Here is an 11481-nt window from a genome sequence, read left to right on the forward strand (position 1 = left end):
ATTTCCATAGTCATACCTTCATTAGATTTCTTTCTGCAACTCCTTGGGTATAGTCATTCCTTTCTTCAGCTCTTTGTATTGCTTCCAGAACTCTCTGAAGGACTGGTTTTGTGGACATGAATTCCTTCAGCCTATTTATGTCATGGAAGATTTTTCTTTCCCCTTTGACTATCATAGACATTTGGGCTGGGTATAGTAATCTGGGTTGGCATCTGTGGTCATTTAAAACTGGGACTACTTTGGTCCAGGCTCTTCTGGCTTTCATAGTTTGCACTGAAAAGTCAGCTGTAATCCTAATGGGTTTTCCTTTATATGTGACTTGTTGTTTCTCTTTTGCAGCTTTCAGTATTGTCTGTTATGTATGTTTAGTGTTTTTACTATGATGTGCGTGGAGAGTTTCTCTTCTGGTCCTGTCTGTTTGGTGTTCTATATGCTTCTTGTATTTGTATGGGCATGTCTTTCTTTAAGTTTGGGAAATTTTCTTCCACAATTCTGTTGAAGATCTGGTCCATGCCATTGTATTGGGATTCTTCTCCTTCCTGTATGCATATGATTCACAAGTTTGGTCTTTTTATGGTATCACTCAATTCCTGCATATTCCATTCTTGTGATTTCTTAAATTTTTCATAATCTTTGCTTGAGTGGTCAAATTGTTCAACACTATCCTCCAATGTTGATATTCTGTTTTCCATTTCATTCATTCTATTGGTGAGGCTTTCTCCTGTCATTTCTAATTGGCTTATGGAGTGTTTCACTTCGTTCTTTATTTCAGACTGAGTATTCTTCAATATTTCTAGCTCTTTTCTGAATTCATTCAGAAGTTTATCCCTATCTTCCTTCAGCTCTATGATTACCTTGTTTGTGTGTTCTTTAAATTCACTGAATTCTTTTATCATATTCATCATTGTTCTTTTGAGTTCCATGACCTGCATTGTCTCTAGGGGGTTCTCATTGTGCTCCTCTAGAGGATTACTGGTATTTGGTGGGGATATGTCATTTTGGTTTTTCATGTTATTATTTTTTCTCTGTGATTTTGACATGTGAATTTCTTTTGTAGTTTCTGACTCTTGTGTGATACTCGGACCTTCAAGTTTAGTTCTGCTTCTTTTTTTGAATTTTATGTGTCTTTCTTGCACGAAAAGCAGGTTCATCTAAGCTTCCAGTTCTCTCTTTTGATTTTATATTGAAGTGGCCAGATTGCTTTTGTCTTCAGGAGTTCCCACAGAGGCCCAAATCAGATGAGGATCAGATGCTCTCAGGCTTTCTCCTAAGGTCTGGATCCCTCCAGGAAAGATTTTGGCCTCAGAAATTTGGGGGTTGGATTTGTCTGGGAGCTGGGTTAAGGAAAGATGCTGGTTTAGGGCAGCTTGTGGCCATACCACCCAGAGATGCAAAGGCAGATGGGGGCGGGAAGTGGCCCCAAGGGCCCCTGAGTACTGCACTGAGGAGTTGGGTTGGTCTGGATGCAAAGGATCAGGAAGAGGAAAGGCCACCCCTACATCCCAGAAAGAGGCTGGTGGTTGGTGCAGGCCCAGGGAAGTAGAGGGAGGTGAGGGTGGGGCAAGGCCCAGAGTGCTCCTGGGGACCTGAGAATGCATTGAGTTGGTCTGGATGCAAAGGATCAGGAAGCAGTGGTGTTTCCCCAGGAGTCTGGGGCGCCAAGACAAGGAATGGGACAGGACCCAGGCTAGGAGGAGAGACCTGCGGGGGAGATGGGATGGAGGGTGAATGAGGCTGGGGGAGTCAAGGCGCAGAGGGCACCATGGACTTACCCCAGAGAGAGGCCTGCAGGTCCTGCAGGCCCAGGGAGGCAGAGGGCAAATTAAATCTTAAACATGGCTTTGCAACAGGATTTAAAATGTGACTATCCCCTAGAGTTTGATGATAAAATGTAATTTTCAAAATCTTACAAGAGTAATGCTTAAAATATTGTACATAGTTAACCTAATTAAAATAATTAGCTTCAAAATGACAAATTGATGAGCTAAGTAAAGCCTACACCATGTAACATTTGCTTGGAAAATTGATTTGTCAGTTATGCATAATAAAAATTCCAGTCAATGGTGGCGCACACCTTTAATCCCAGCACTTGGGAGGCAGAGGCAGGTGGATCTTTGTGAGTTCGAGGGCAGCCTGGTCTACATTAGTGAGTTCCAGGACAGCTGGGGCTGCAGGGAGAGCCTGTCTCAAAAAGACAAAAAAAAATTCCAGTCATCAAGAAAATTACAAAACTTTTTATCATAACATGATTTCTTTCACCCACCAACTTTTTTTATCTTGCAATAGATAAAAACCAACAGTTTCTCATTTTTGCACTAAATCACACAGCATTGATGCATTTTGTTAGACTACCATTCGCATTGTTAAATTCAATTTTCTCTTTATATAACTTGGTAAAATTTCATTTCTTCTAGATTCCAAAAGTGCCTACAAAACTCATGCAGTTTTACCATTTTTAATATACTATGGAATGTCATACAAAGTAAGGCATATCAGTGTCATGTAGAACCAAGTTACTGTCAATCCAAAAATTTTTGCACATCAATAAAAAGATATCTAAGAACTCAGGAACAATATTCTTCTCACTACTGTATAAAAATAACCACAATGAATAAGTATTTGTGTAATATTTATTCCATTGTCTCATTTCCAGAAACTGTGACAAGCTGTAAAGGGATTTTGGTGTTGGTAAGGATATCCTGATTGCTGGTGGCAGAAGTATTAACAGTTCCTGTCCCTGAAGCAAAACCTTGTTGAATATTTGCAAGGATAAGCGTTGTTCCTCCTGCAGTAATCAAGGTATCATCTCTCCCAGCTTCCACAGATGCTAGCACTGTACTGCTAGAGTGAATAACTTTTTTATTTTTATGTGTTTTAATATGTTTGGCAAGGTGGTCAGTTCTCATAAAGCGTTTTGAACATTCCGGACAAACAAATTTTTCTCATCTGTATGTGTTCTTCTGTGCCTCTGCAATTCATCACTTCGCGTAAATCTTTTACCACAGAACATCCAGTTACAAATAAAAGGGTGTTCTCCAGAATGCCAAGGCAGATGCGCTCAGATGTGAGGTTTTCCCATAGGCTTTACCACATCCTGGTATATGACAAATGTGTTGCTTCTTTTTCCCAAGATTGGTACCTCTCCCACCACCTTCCTTATAGCTGGGACAGGTGCAAGCTACCCTCCGAAGCCTTTTTCCTTCCTGATGTTTTGGTCCCCTTCTTCACCTACTACCTGTGCTCTTAAGTGTGTTAGACCGTCGGTATTCAATGTAGACGCACCACTGAGCTGCCATTCTTCAGGATCAGGTTCTTCTTCCTTGATCCTAATATTTGTAGGACTGACAGCATTCTCTCCTGGATGTAGCTGTATGCCAGTAGAATCTATAGAATTTACTGTAACCGTCTGTAGATTTGGCAACCGACCAGTGCTTAGACTAACTGGAGTTGAAGTCAAGGCTCCACCTGCTGCAACTTGACCAAGCGTTGAGTGTCTGAACAGGCGTCAAAGTTATTTGTTGAGCAGCAGTATTCCGTATTTGCAAATTCTGCAAGTTCTGGACCCCTTGTACTTGAAATGTTTGCCAGGTTATCTGTCCAGAAGGGGTCACTGTCTGTGCCTGAATTAAAAAGGTTCCAGGATTCAGCTGCAACTGTAGGTTTTGCAAAGCCTGTTGTGATATATTTTGACCACCGGCTTGCAGGCCATGGATTGTCTGTGGTATAATACCTTGCACAATTTGCACTTGACTAGTTGGCTGCTGAGAATCTTGAAGTTGTAGATGTGGTACAACAGGCTGTGCTGTAGAAACCTGAATATTCTGAGCCTGTGTCTCTTCAGAAACAGGCGACTGGATATAATTTCCCTGAAGATCTGAAGAATGTACTTGCCCACTAGAAGTAGTCAAGCTATTTGTGTTTTGTTGTAATATACCTGTACGATCTATCGTAACAGGCAACTGTGATGAGGAGGATGTCGGCCCAAATAAATCTGTAGCAGTGTCAGTTTCATTAACATCAGGAGAAACCCGCTCACCAGTCGTTTCTGAATTGTCTGAACTATCCATAGCTTGTCCTGTGTTTATCAAATGTCCATCGGCATTAATGCCTGCAGTCATTGTCTGAGAACTTCCCCAGAGTCCCAAAGAATCTAGATCGACACTATTGATCGGTACAAAGGTAATATTTCCTGGCAGACCAAGAGGCACATTAGCAACTACTTGCGTTTGGCCAGGAAAAGATGAACCACCAATTGCAACTCCCTGAACCTGGACTTGACCAGTCTGTGGTATGAGATTCTGGATATTCACAGGAGGTGTTCCACAGGCAAGTAAGGTTTGATTAGAGCCAGGAATGATCTGAATTTGGCTGCTTTCTTGATTTATACCCCCATTATCTGAGGAGCCTGTGAAGCCAATCTGAACCCGCTGACCATCTGTTGACTGAATCTGTGGTTTTACTTGATACTGAACATTAGACACTGTACCATTTGATGAATCTGATCCTGGTGCCACTGAAAATACTTGTTGATTCTGCAAATTCTGACGGGGAAGGACATACTGCCCACTTGAAGTAGCAGCACCTGGAGTCTGTACTAGATTACCAGCTTCATCTTTTATAGTTGTAGGTGTAGCTGACAGAACCTCCCATCGGTTTGGTGCTCCTAACCGTGCAGAAGCCAAATCACCTGTCTCTCCGGAGGCGGCGGCGGCGGGGGCCCAGGCGGCGGTGGCCGCCTCCTCGTTGTCGTAGCCGGGCGAAGGCGGCCCTATCTTGCTGCAGGTGACGGCCAGCAGAGCGAGCGTCCGGTTCAGAGAGGGGGACAGGGAGGGTGGCGGTTAGGGCCAGGCCCTCGCACAAGAAGTGCGGCTAGCTCCTCGCCCGCCAGCCCGGATCCCACCCCGGGGAGCCCTCCTTTGCTTATTAAACAAGTCTATAGTCCAACATCCATCTACCACTGCCCCTGAACAGCTGTTTCCGGCCAGCCTGGAGCTGGGTATCCCTGCCCCTAAGGAGCACCGGACTCCGGTATAGGCCCCACCTAGGGCGCAGCAAGTCACCAGAGTTATAGTGGCAAACTCAGAGCCTGCCCTCACCTTGTGCTTACTGCAGCAGACCAAAAAGGGGCCCAAGCCAGGGTAGAGCTTCAAAGCCCCACAAGTATCCTGATGGGTTTGTCTGTTTTATTTATTTAATTTATTTATATTTTGTGTATTTGTATTTTTCCTGCATGTATGTAAATGCATCTATGTTATGCAAAGCCTACAGAGGCCAGAAAAGGGTGTTGGATCCCCTGGAACTGGAGTTATAGACGGTTGTCAGCTGCCATGAGGGTTCTGGGAACCAAACCTGAGTCCTTTGCAAAAACAGCCAGTGCTCTTAATTGATGAACCATCTTTCCAGCCCTTGTTCTGATATTTTTTAAAAACCTGATTGTCTTGGGGTCCAAGACACTTCTGCATAGCTGCTCCCCTCCACCACCAGGGGCTCCCAGCTGTGCCCTAGGAATCAGTGGCTATGTGCACTATAAGCTTAAAGGTCATGGTCAGGCTCATCTGCTTCCAGCTCCAGTAAGCTACAAGTCTACTGTCTTACTGGTGGCTCCCACTTTATCTCTAGGACAATCTGCAGACTGTCCCCAAACCAAGTCCTGGAACCAGGCTGACCACCTCATCATCATTAGGCATGCCACATGCTTTTGTGTCTTCCCAGCTTTGCTGCCCCAAAGACCCTCTCTTCTCCCAGACCCATTTCACTGGCCCTAGATGTGTCATTTATCCAAGTCTTTGAGCATCAGAGCCTCAGCAGCAAGATGGGAAAAACGCCTGGCATAGGATCCAGCATTAACCAGTGCATGATAGGTGTTGTATACTTTCTAACTTATTAAAGCTCTGCCAAGGTCCAGGTGTTTCATGAACCCTCCACCTCTGTTTCTGCTCTCAGCAGGCAGTCCCTGTGGATGACCTCTGCCTTCTACATGGGTCTTAGCATCTACAGCTTACATGTCACCTCCCCTGGGAAGTCCTCCTTGACGGAGGCACTGACATAGCAAAGCATGCTGCCCTGCACCTCCTGAGTGGTGCACCCGTCTCACTGTGATGCAGTCGTGGCACCCAGAGCCACTCACCTTGGCACCCTGCTCCCCCACATGCCTTTCCATTATCCTTGAATTTCCAGAATCAAGAGCTACTGCCTCTTGTTTTTCTCTTCCCTCACGTTCCTGTAGTCCGGTAACCTTCACTGGTGTCCCATTCACATGGACACCCCTTGCTCTATGGTGTCCCATTCACATGGACACCCCTTGCTCTAAGTTAGTAGGTCACAAAGTGAGCAACTTCCCCGGTGACTGCAGGAGCATGTTAGCGTTTTCAGCCTCTCTCCGCCCCCCCTTATGGTGTAGCATTCTAGATTTACTGATGTGAAGCGCCCTTCATTTGTTCTCTAGGAGTTTCTATGTGTTCAAAGTCCAGAAGCCTTTCAGTCTTTCATCTCCGTGTCTCAGTGCCTCATTCGGTCCTAGCAGAGGTGTCAGTCTGGCTTATTATCGCAAGGATCCTTTGTAGAAGAATTCACTTCCAAGCTTCCTCAGGCTGTGAGCAGAAGTTGTTTCCTTGTGGTTGTTTGCCTGAGGACCCAGCTTCTGGTTTGTTTGGTTTTTTTTCTGTTTTGTTTTATGTGGGTTTTTTTTTTTTTTTTTTTTAAGATATGGTCTTTGTTAGATAAAAAGGTGGTATTTAATCCCAGCACTTGGGAGGCAGAGGCAGGAGGATCTTTGTGAGTTCGAGGCCAGCCAGCCTGGTCTACATAGTTCCAGGACAGCTGGGGCTACAAAGAGACCCTGTCTCAAAAAGACAAAAAAAAGAAAGTGGTGGGGTCCAGATCGCTGCGAAACAGAAACAAAGAAGACTGGCAAATCAAGAATTGGGTTTGTTGGGGCTGGTCCTCAACTTGGGTGTGAGGAAGAACCAGCAGCCTAATGGCTGCAGAGGGGCAGCTTATAAAGGGACAGAATGCGGAAAAAGAGTATTTTTCTGCTGTTTGGGGCTGTTTGGGGGCTGCTTGCTCATGGAGGGTGTGGGGTTTGTACCTGGTAAAACATTGAGGAAAACATCTACTGTGAAACATGTTTTCTACACTTACAGGGTTCCAGGAATTAATTGCAGCTAAGGGCTTGGGAAACCTGTTTGTCAGCCTGTGGAGCATGCTCTGGTGATCACAATACATTGGTCATTAATTTTCCAGAGCTGCTTTTGTTAACTTGCAGGTGGCTGGGAGTTGGTTGACTCAGTTCCTCTTAGGGGCCTTATGAGTTCTGGGTCTGGGATCACCTGGATCTGTACCCTATCAGTCTCCTGTGGCCTAAACTGGCCTCAAACATAAGCAAGGGTGACCTTGAACTTCCTCCTATGTGCTGAGATTATAGGCCTTCACCACCATGCCAAGTTTATGTGGTGCTGAGAATTAAACAGGACTTCACGCATGCTCAGCAAGCACTCTCCGACTGAGCTCTGAGGGCCCAGCGTCTTGATGGCTGCCCTCTGCCTTCAACCACCTGCAGGTTTCTGCCTTCTGCCCCATTTACAGGTAGCTCCTAAAATGACTTCAGCTTTTTCAAAGGCTGATTGGAAGCCCTCCCTCTCATATTCTGAGGCACAGTCACATGTGACATGGCTATACATACAACATTGCGTCACCTTTGCCATGCTTCTCAGAAGTAGCTCACACTCAGGTAGGAAGGCTGCACAGGGCAGGAACCCTAGCAAGTCACCTTAGGGAGTACCTACCTCTTTCTCCAGCTCTCACACCGTCCTTTATCTTCTAGTCCTGTCCTTCGTGTTTCCAAGTCATCGCCATGCAGTCTGTGCAGTGAGGTTGTGCTGGGTAGGGCAACTGATCAGCCTCTTCTCATTCAGAAATTTCTTCCGAACAAATACAGCTGCTTTATCATAGAGACACTTCTGAGCAATATAGCTTTATCTCTCTCATCTGACTCTTATTGCCCAGACAGGCTCTGGGAAATAGTAGGTGTATAATAGATGCCTATTAAATGAGTAAAGAACCATGGGAGGGCAGTGGAGTAGAGTTCAGGGCCAACATTTGATCTGAGTCCTGAGGATGGTTGAGTTTATTATTTTATTATTATTATTATTATTATTATTATTGTTGTTGTTGTTGTTGTTATTTTGGAAGCAGGTATCGTATAGCCCAGGATGGCCTTGAACTTCTGATCCTCCTCCCCCCACCTCCCAATTGTTGAGATTATAAGCATGTGGGACCATGCCTGGATTTATAATTATTATTGTAAATGTTGTCCTTGCTCCTTGTAATGAATTCACCAGCTCTAGGATGTGGTCCTCAGCCAATTGGTTCAGCTCAGCCTTGCTTGGGTCCCAGAGCTGGTCAGGCTAGTCTTCTGATGCTGGAAAGAGGTAGCCACACGTCCAGGGGCCAATATAGTCCTCCACAGAGATAAACTCACATGGCTGGGGGGACAGGGGCATGATCCCTGGCCTGGGGCATTACTCCCCACAGGCTCACTGAGTAGGAAAACCTCTGGATAATTTGTTTTCTGGCAGGGAAAATTAATAATTTTTTTGTACAAGTAGAATGACTCCAGGTTTCTGTGTTCTGTGTCTGAGGCCCCACTGCCCCTCAGCTGGAGGCCCATCTTGTGTGTATTTATCTCAAGTGAATTCAATTCCATGTTCTCTGAAGGCAGAGATTACCCTTCAAAGGGCTGTTCCCTAGAGGGAGTGGACCTTGGAGGGAGCCCCCACTCTGCCCTCACCAAGGTCTCCACTTTCACATGTCCCCTTCGAGTGCCAGCAGCTCTCTGTACTCCTGGAGATCCTTGGGCCTGGAAAGAGGCTGACCTGCAAGTGTATGCTGACATATGCTGACTGCCACATCTACATGCATATGCTGACTGCCACATCTACATGCACATGCTGACTGCCACATCTACACGCATATGCTCACATATGCTGACTGCCACATCTACATGCACATGCTGACTGCCACATCTACACGCATATGCTCACATATGCTGACTGCCACATCTACATGCACATGCTGACTGCCACATCTACACGCATATGCTCACATATGCTGACTGCCACATCTACATGCACATGCTGACTGCCACATCTACACGCATATGCTCACATATGCTGACTGCCACATCTACATGCACATGCTGACTGCCACATCTACACGCATATGCTCACATATGCTGACTGCCACATCTACATGCACATGCTGACTGCCACATCTACACGCATATGCTCACATATGCTGACTGCCACATCTACATGCACATGCTGACTGCCACATCTACACGCATATGCTCACATATGCTGACTGCCACATCTACATGCACATGCTGACTGCCACATCTACACGCATATGCTCACATATGCTGACTGCCACATCTACATGCACATGCTGACTGCCACATCTACACGCATATGCTCACATATGCTGACTGCCACATCTACATGCACATGCTGACTGCCACATCTACACGCATATGCTCACATATGCTGACTGCCACATCTACATGCACATGCTGACTGCCACATCTACACGCATATGCTCACATATGCTGACTGCCACATCTACATGCACATGCTGACTGCCACATCTACACGCATATGCTCACATATGCTGACTGCCACATCTACATGCACATGCTGACTGCCACATCTACACGCATATGCTCACATATGCTGACTGCCACATCTACACACATATGCTGACTGCCACATCTACATGCATATGCTGACTGCCACATCTTCATGCATATGCTGACTGCCACATCGACACGCATATGCTGACTGCCACATCTTCATGCATATGCAGACTGCCACATCTACACCCATATGCTGACTGCCACTTCTACACGCATATGCTGACTGCCACATCTACACCCATATGCTGACTGCCACATCTACACGCATATGCTGACTGCCACATCTACACACATATGCTGACTGCAACATCTACACACATATGCTGACCGCCACATCTACATGCATATGCTGACCTCCACATCTACATGCATATGCTGACTGCCACATCTACACGCATATGCTGACTGCCACATCTACACGCATATGCTGACTGCCACATCTACATGCATATGCTGACTGCCACATCTACACGCATATGCTGACCTCCACATCTACACGCATATGCTGACCGCCACATCTACACGCATATGCTGACCTCCACATCTACACGCATATGCTGACCGCCACATCTACATGCATATGCTGACCGCCACATCTACACGCATATGCTGACTGCCACATCTACACGCATATGCTGACTGCCACATCTACATGCATATGCTGACTGCCACTTCTACACACATATGCTGACTGCCACATCTACACGCATATGCTGACTGCCACATCTACACGCATATGCTGACTGCCACATCTACACACATATGCTGACTGCCACATCTACACACATATGCTGACTGCCACTTCTACACACATATGCTGACTGCCACTTCTACACACATATGCTGACTGCCACTTCTACACACATATGCTGACTGCCACTTCTACACACATATGCTGACTGCCACTTCTACACACATATGCTGACTGCCACTTCTACACACATATGCTGACTGCCACTTCTACACACATATGCTGACTGCCACTTCTACACACATATGCTGACTGCCACTTCTACACACATATGCTGACTGCCACTTCTACACACATATGCTGACTGCCACTTCTACACACATATGCTGACTGCCACTTCTACACACATATGCTGACTGCCACTTCTACACACATATGCTGACTGCCACTTCTACACACATATGCTGACTGCCACTTCTACACACATATGCTGACTGCCACTTCTACACACATATGCTGACTGCCACTTCTACACACATATGCTGACTGCCACTTCTACACACATATGCTGACTGCCACTTCTACACACATATGCTGACTGCCACTTCTACACACATATGCTGACTGCCACTTCTACACACATATGCTGACTGCCACTTCTACACACATATGCTGACTGCCACTTCTACACACATATGCTGACTGCCACTTCTACACACATATGCTGACTGCCACTTCTACACACATATGCTGACTGCCACTTCTACACACATATGCTGACTGCCACTTCTACACACATATGCTGACTGCCACTTCTACACACATATGCTGACTGCCACTTCTACACACATATGCTGACTGCCACTTCTACACACATATGCTGACTGCCACTTCTACACACATATGCTGACTGCCACTTCTACACACATATGCTGACTGCCACATCTACATGCATATGCTGACCGCCACATCTACACGCATATGCTGACCGCCACATCAACACATATGCTGACCTCCACATCTACACGCATATGCTGACCTCCACATCTACACGCATATGCTGACCGCCACATCTACCTACACGCATATGCTGACTGCC

General features: G+C 45.9%; 1 protein-coding gene and 1 pseudogene across 4 annotated transcripts in view; one reads left to right on the forward strand and one right to left on the reverse strand.

The window, feature by feature from the left end:
• Slc1a7 (solute carrier family 1 member 7) overlaps positions 1-11481 on the forward strand; it is a 75800-nt gene that overhangs the window by 17593 nt on the left and 46726 nt on the right. The window lies entirely within an intron of this gene.
• LOC103730266 lies at positions 2631-4817 on the reverse strand (annotated as a pseudogene).

This window comes from Nannospalax galili, unplaced genomic scaffold (assembly GCF_000622305.1).
Source record: "Nannospalax galili isolate Female #2095 unplaced genomic scaffold, S.galili_v1.0 scaffold713, whole genome shotgun sequence".
NCBI lineage: Eukaryota > Metazoa > Chordata > Mammalia > Rodentia > Spalacidae > Nannospalax > Nannospalax galili.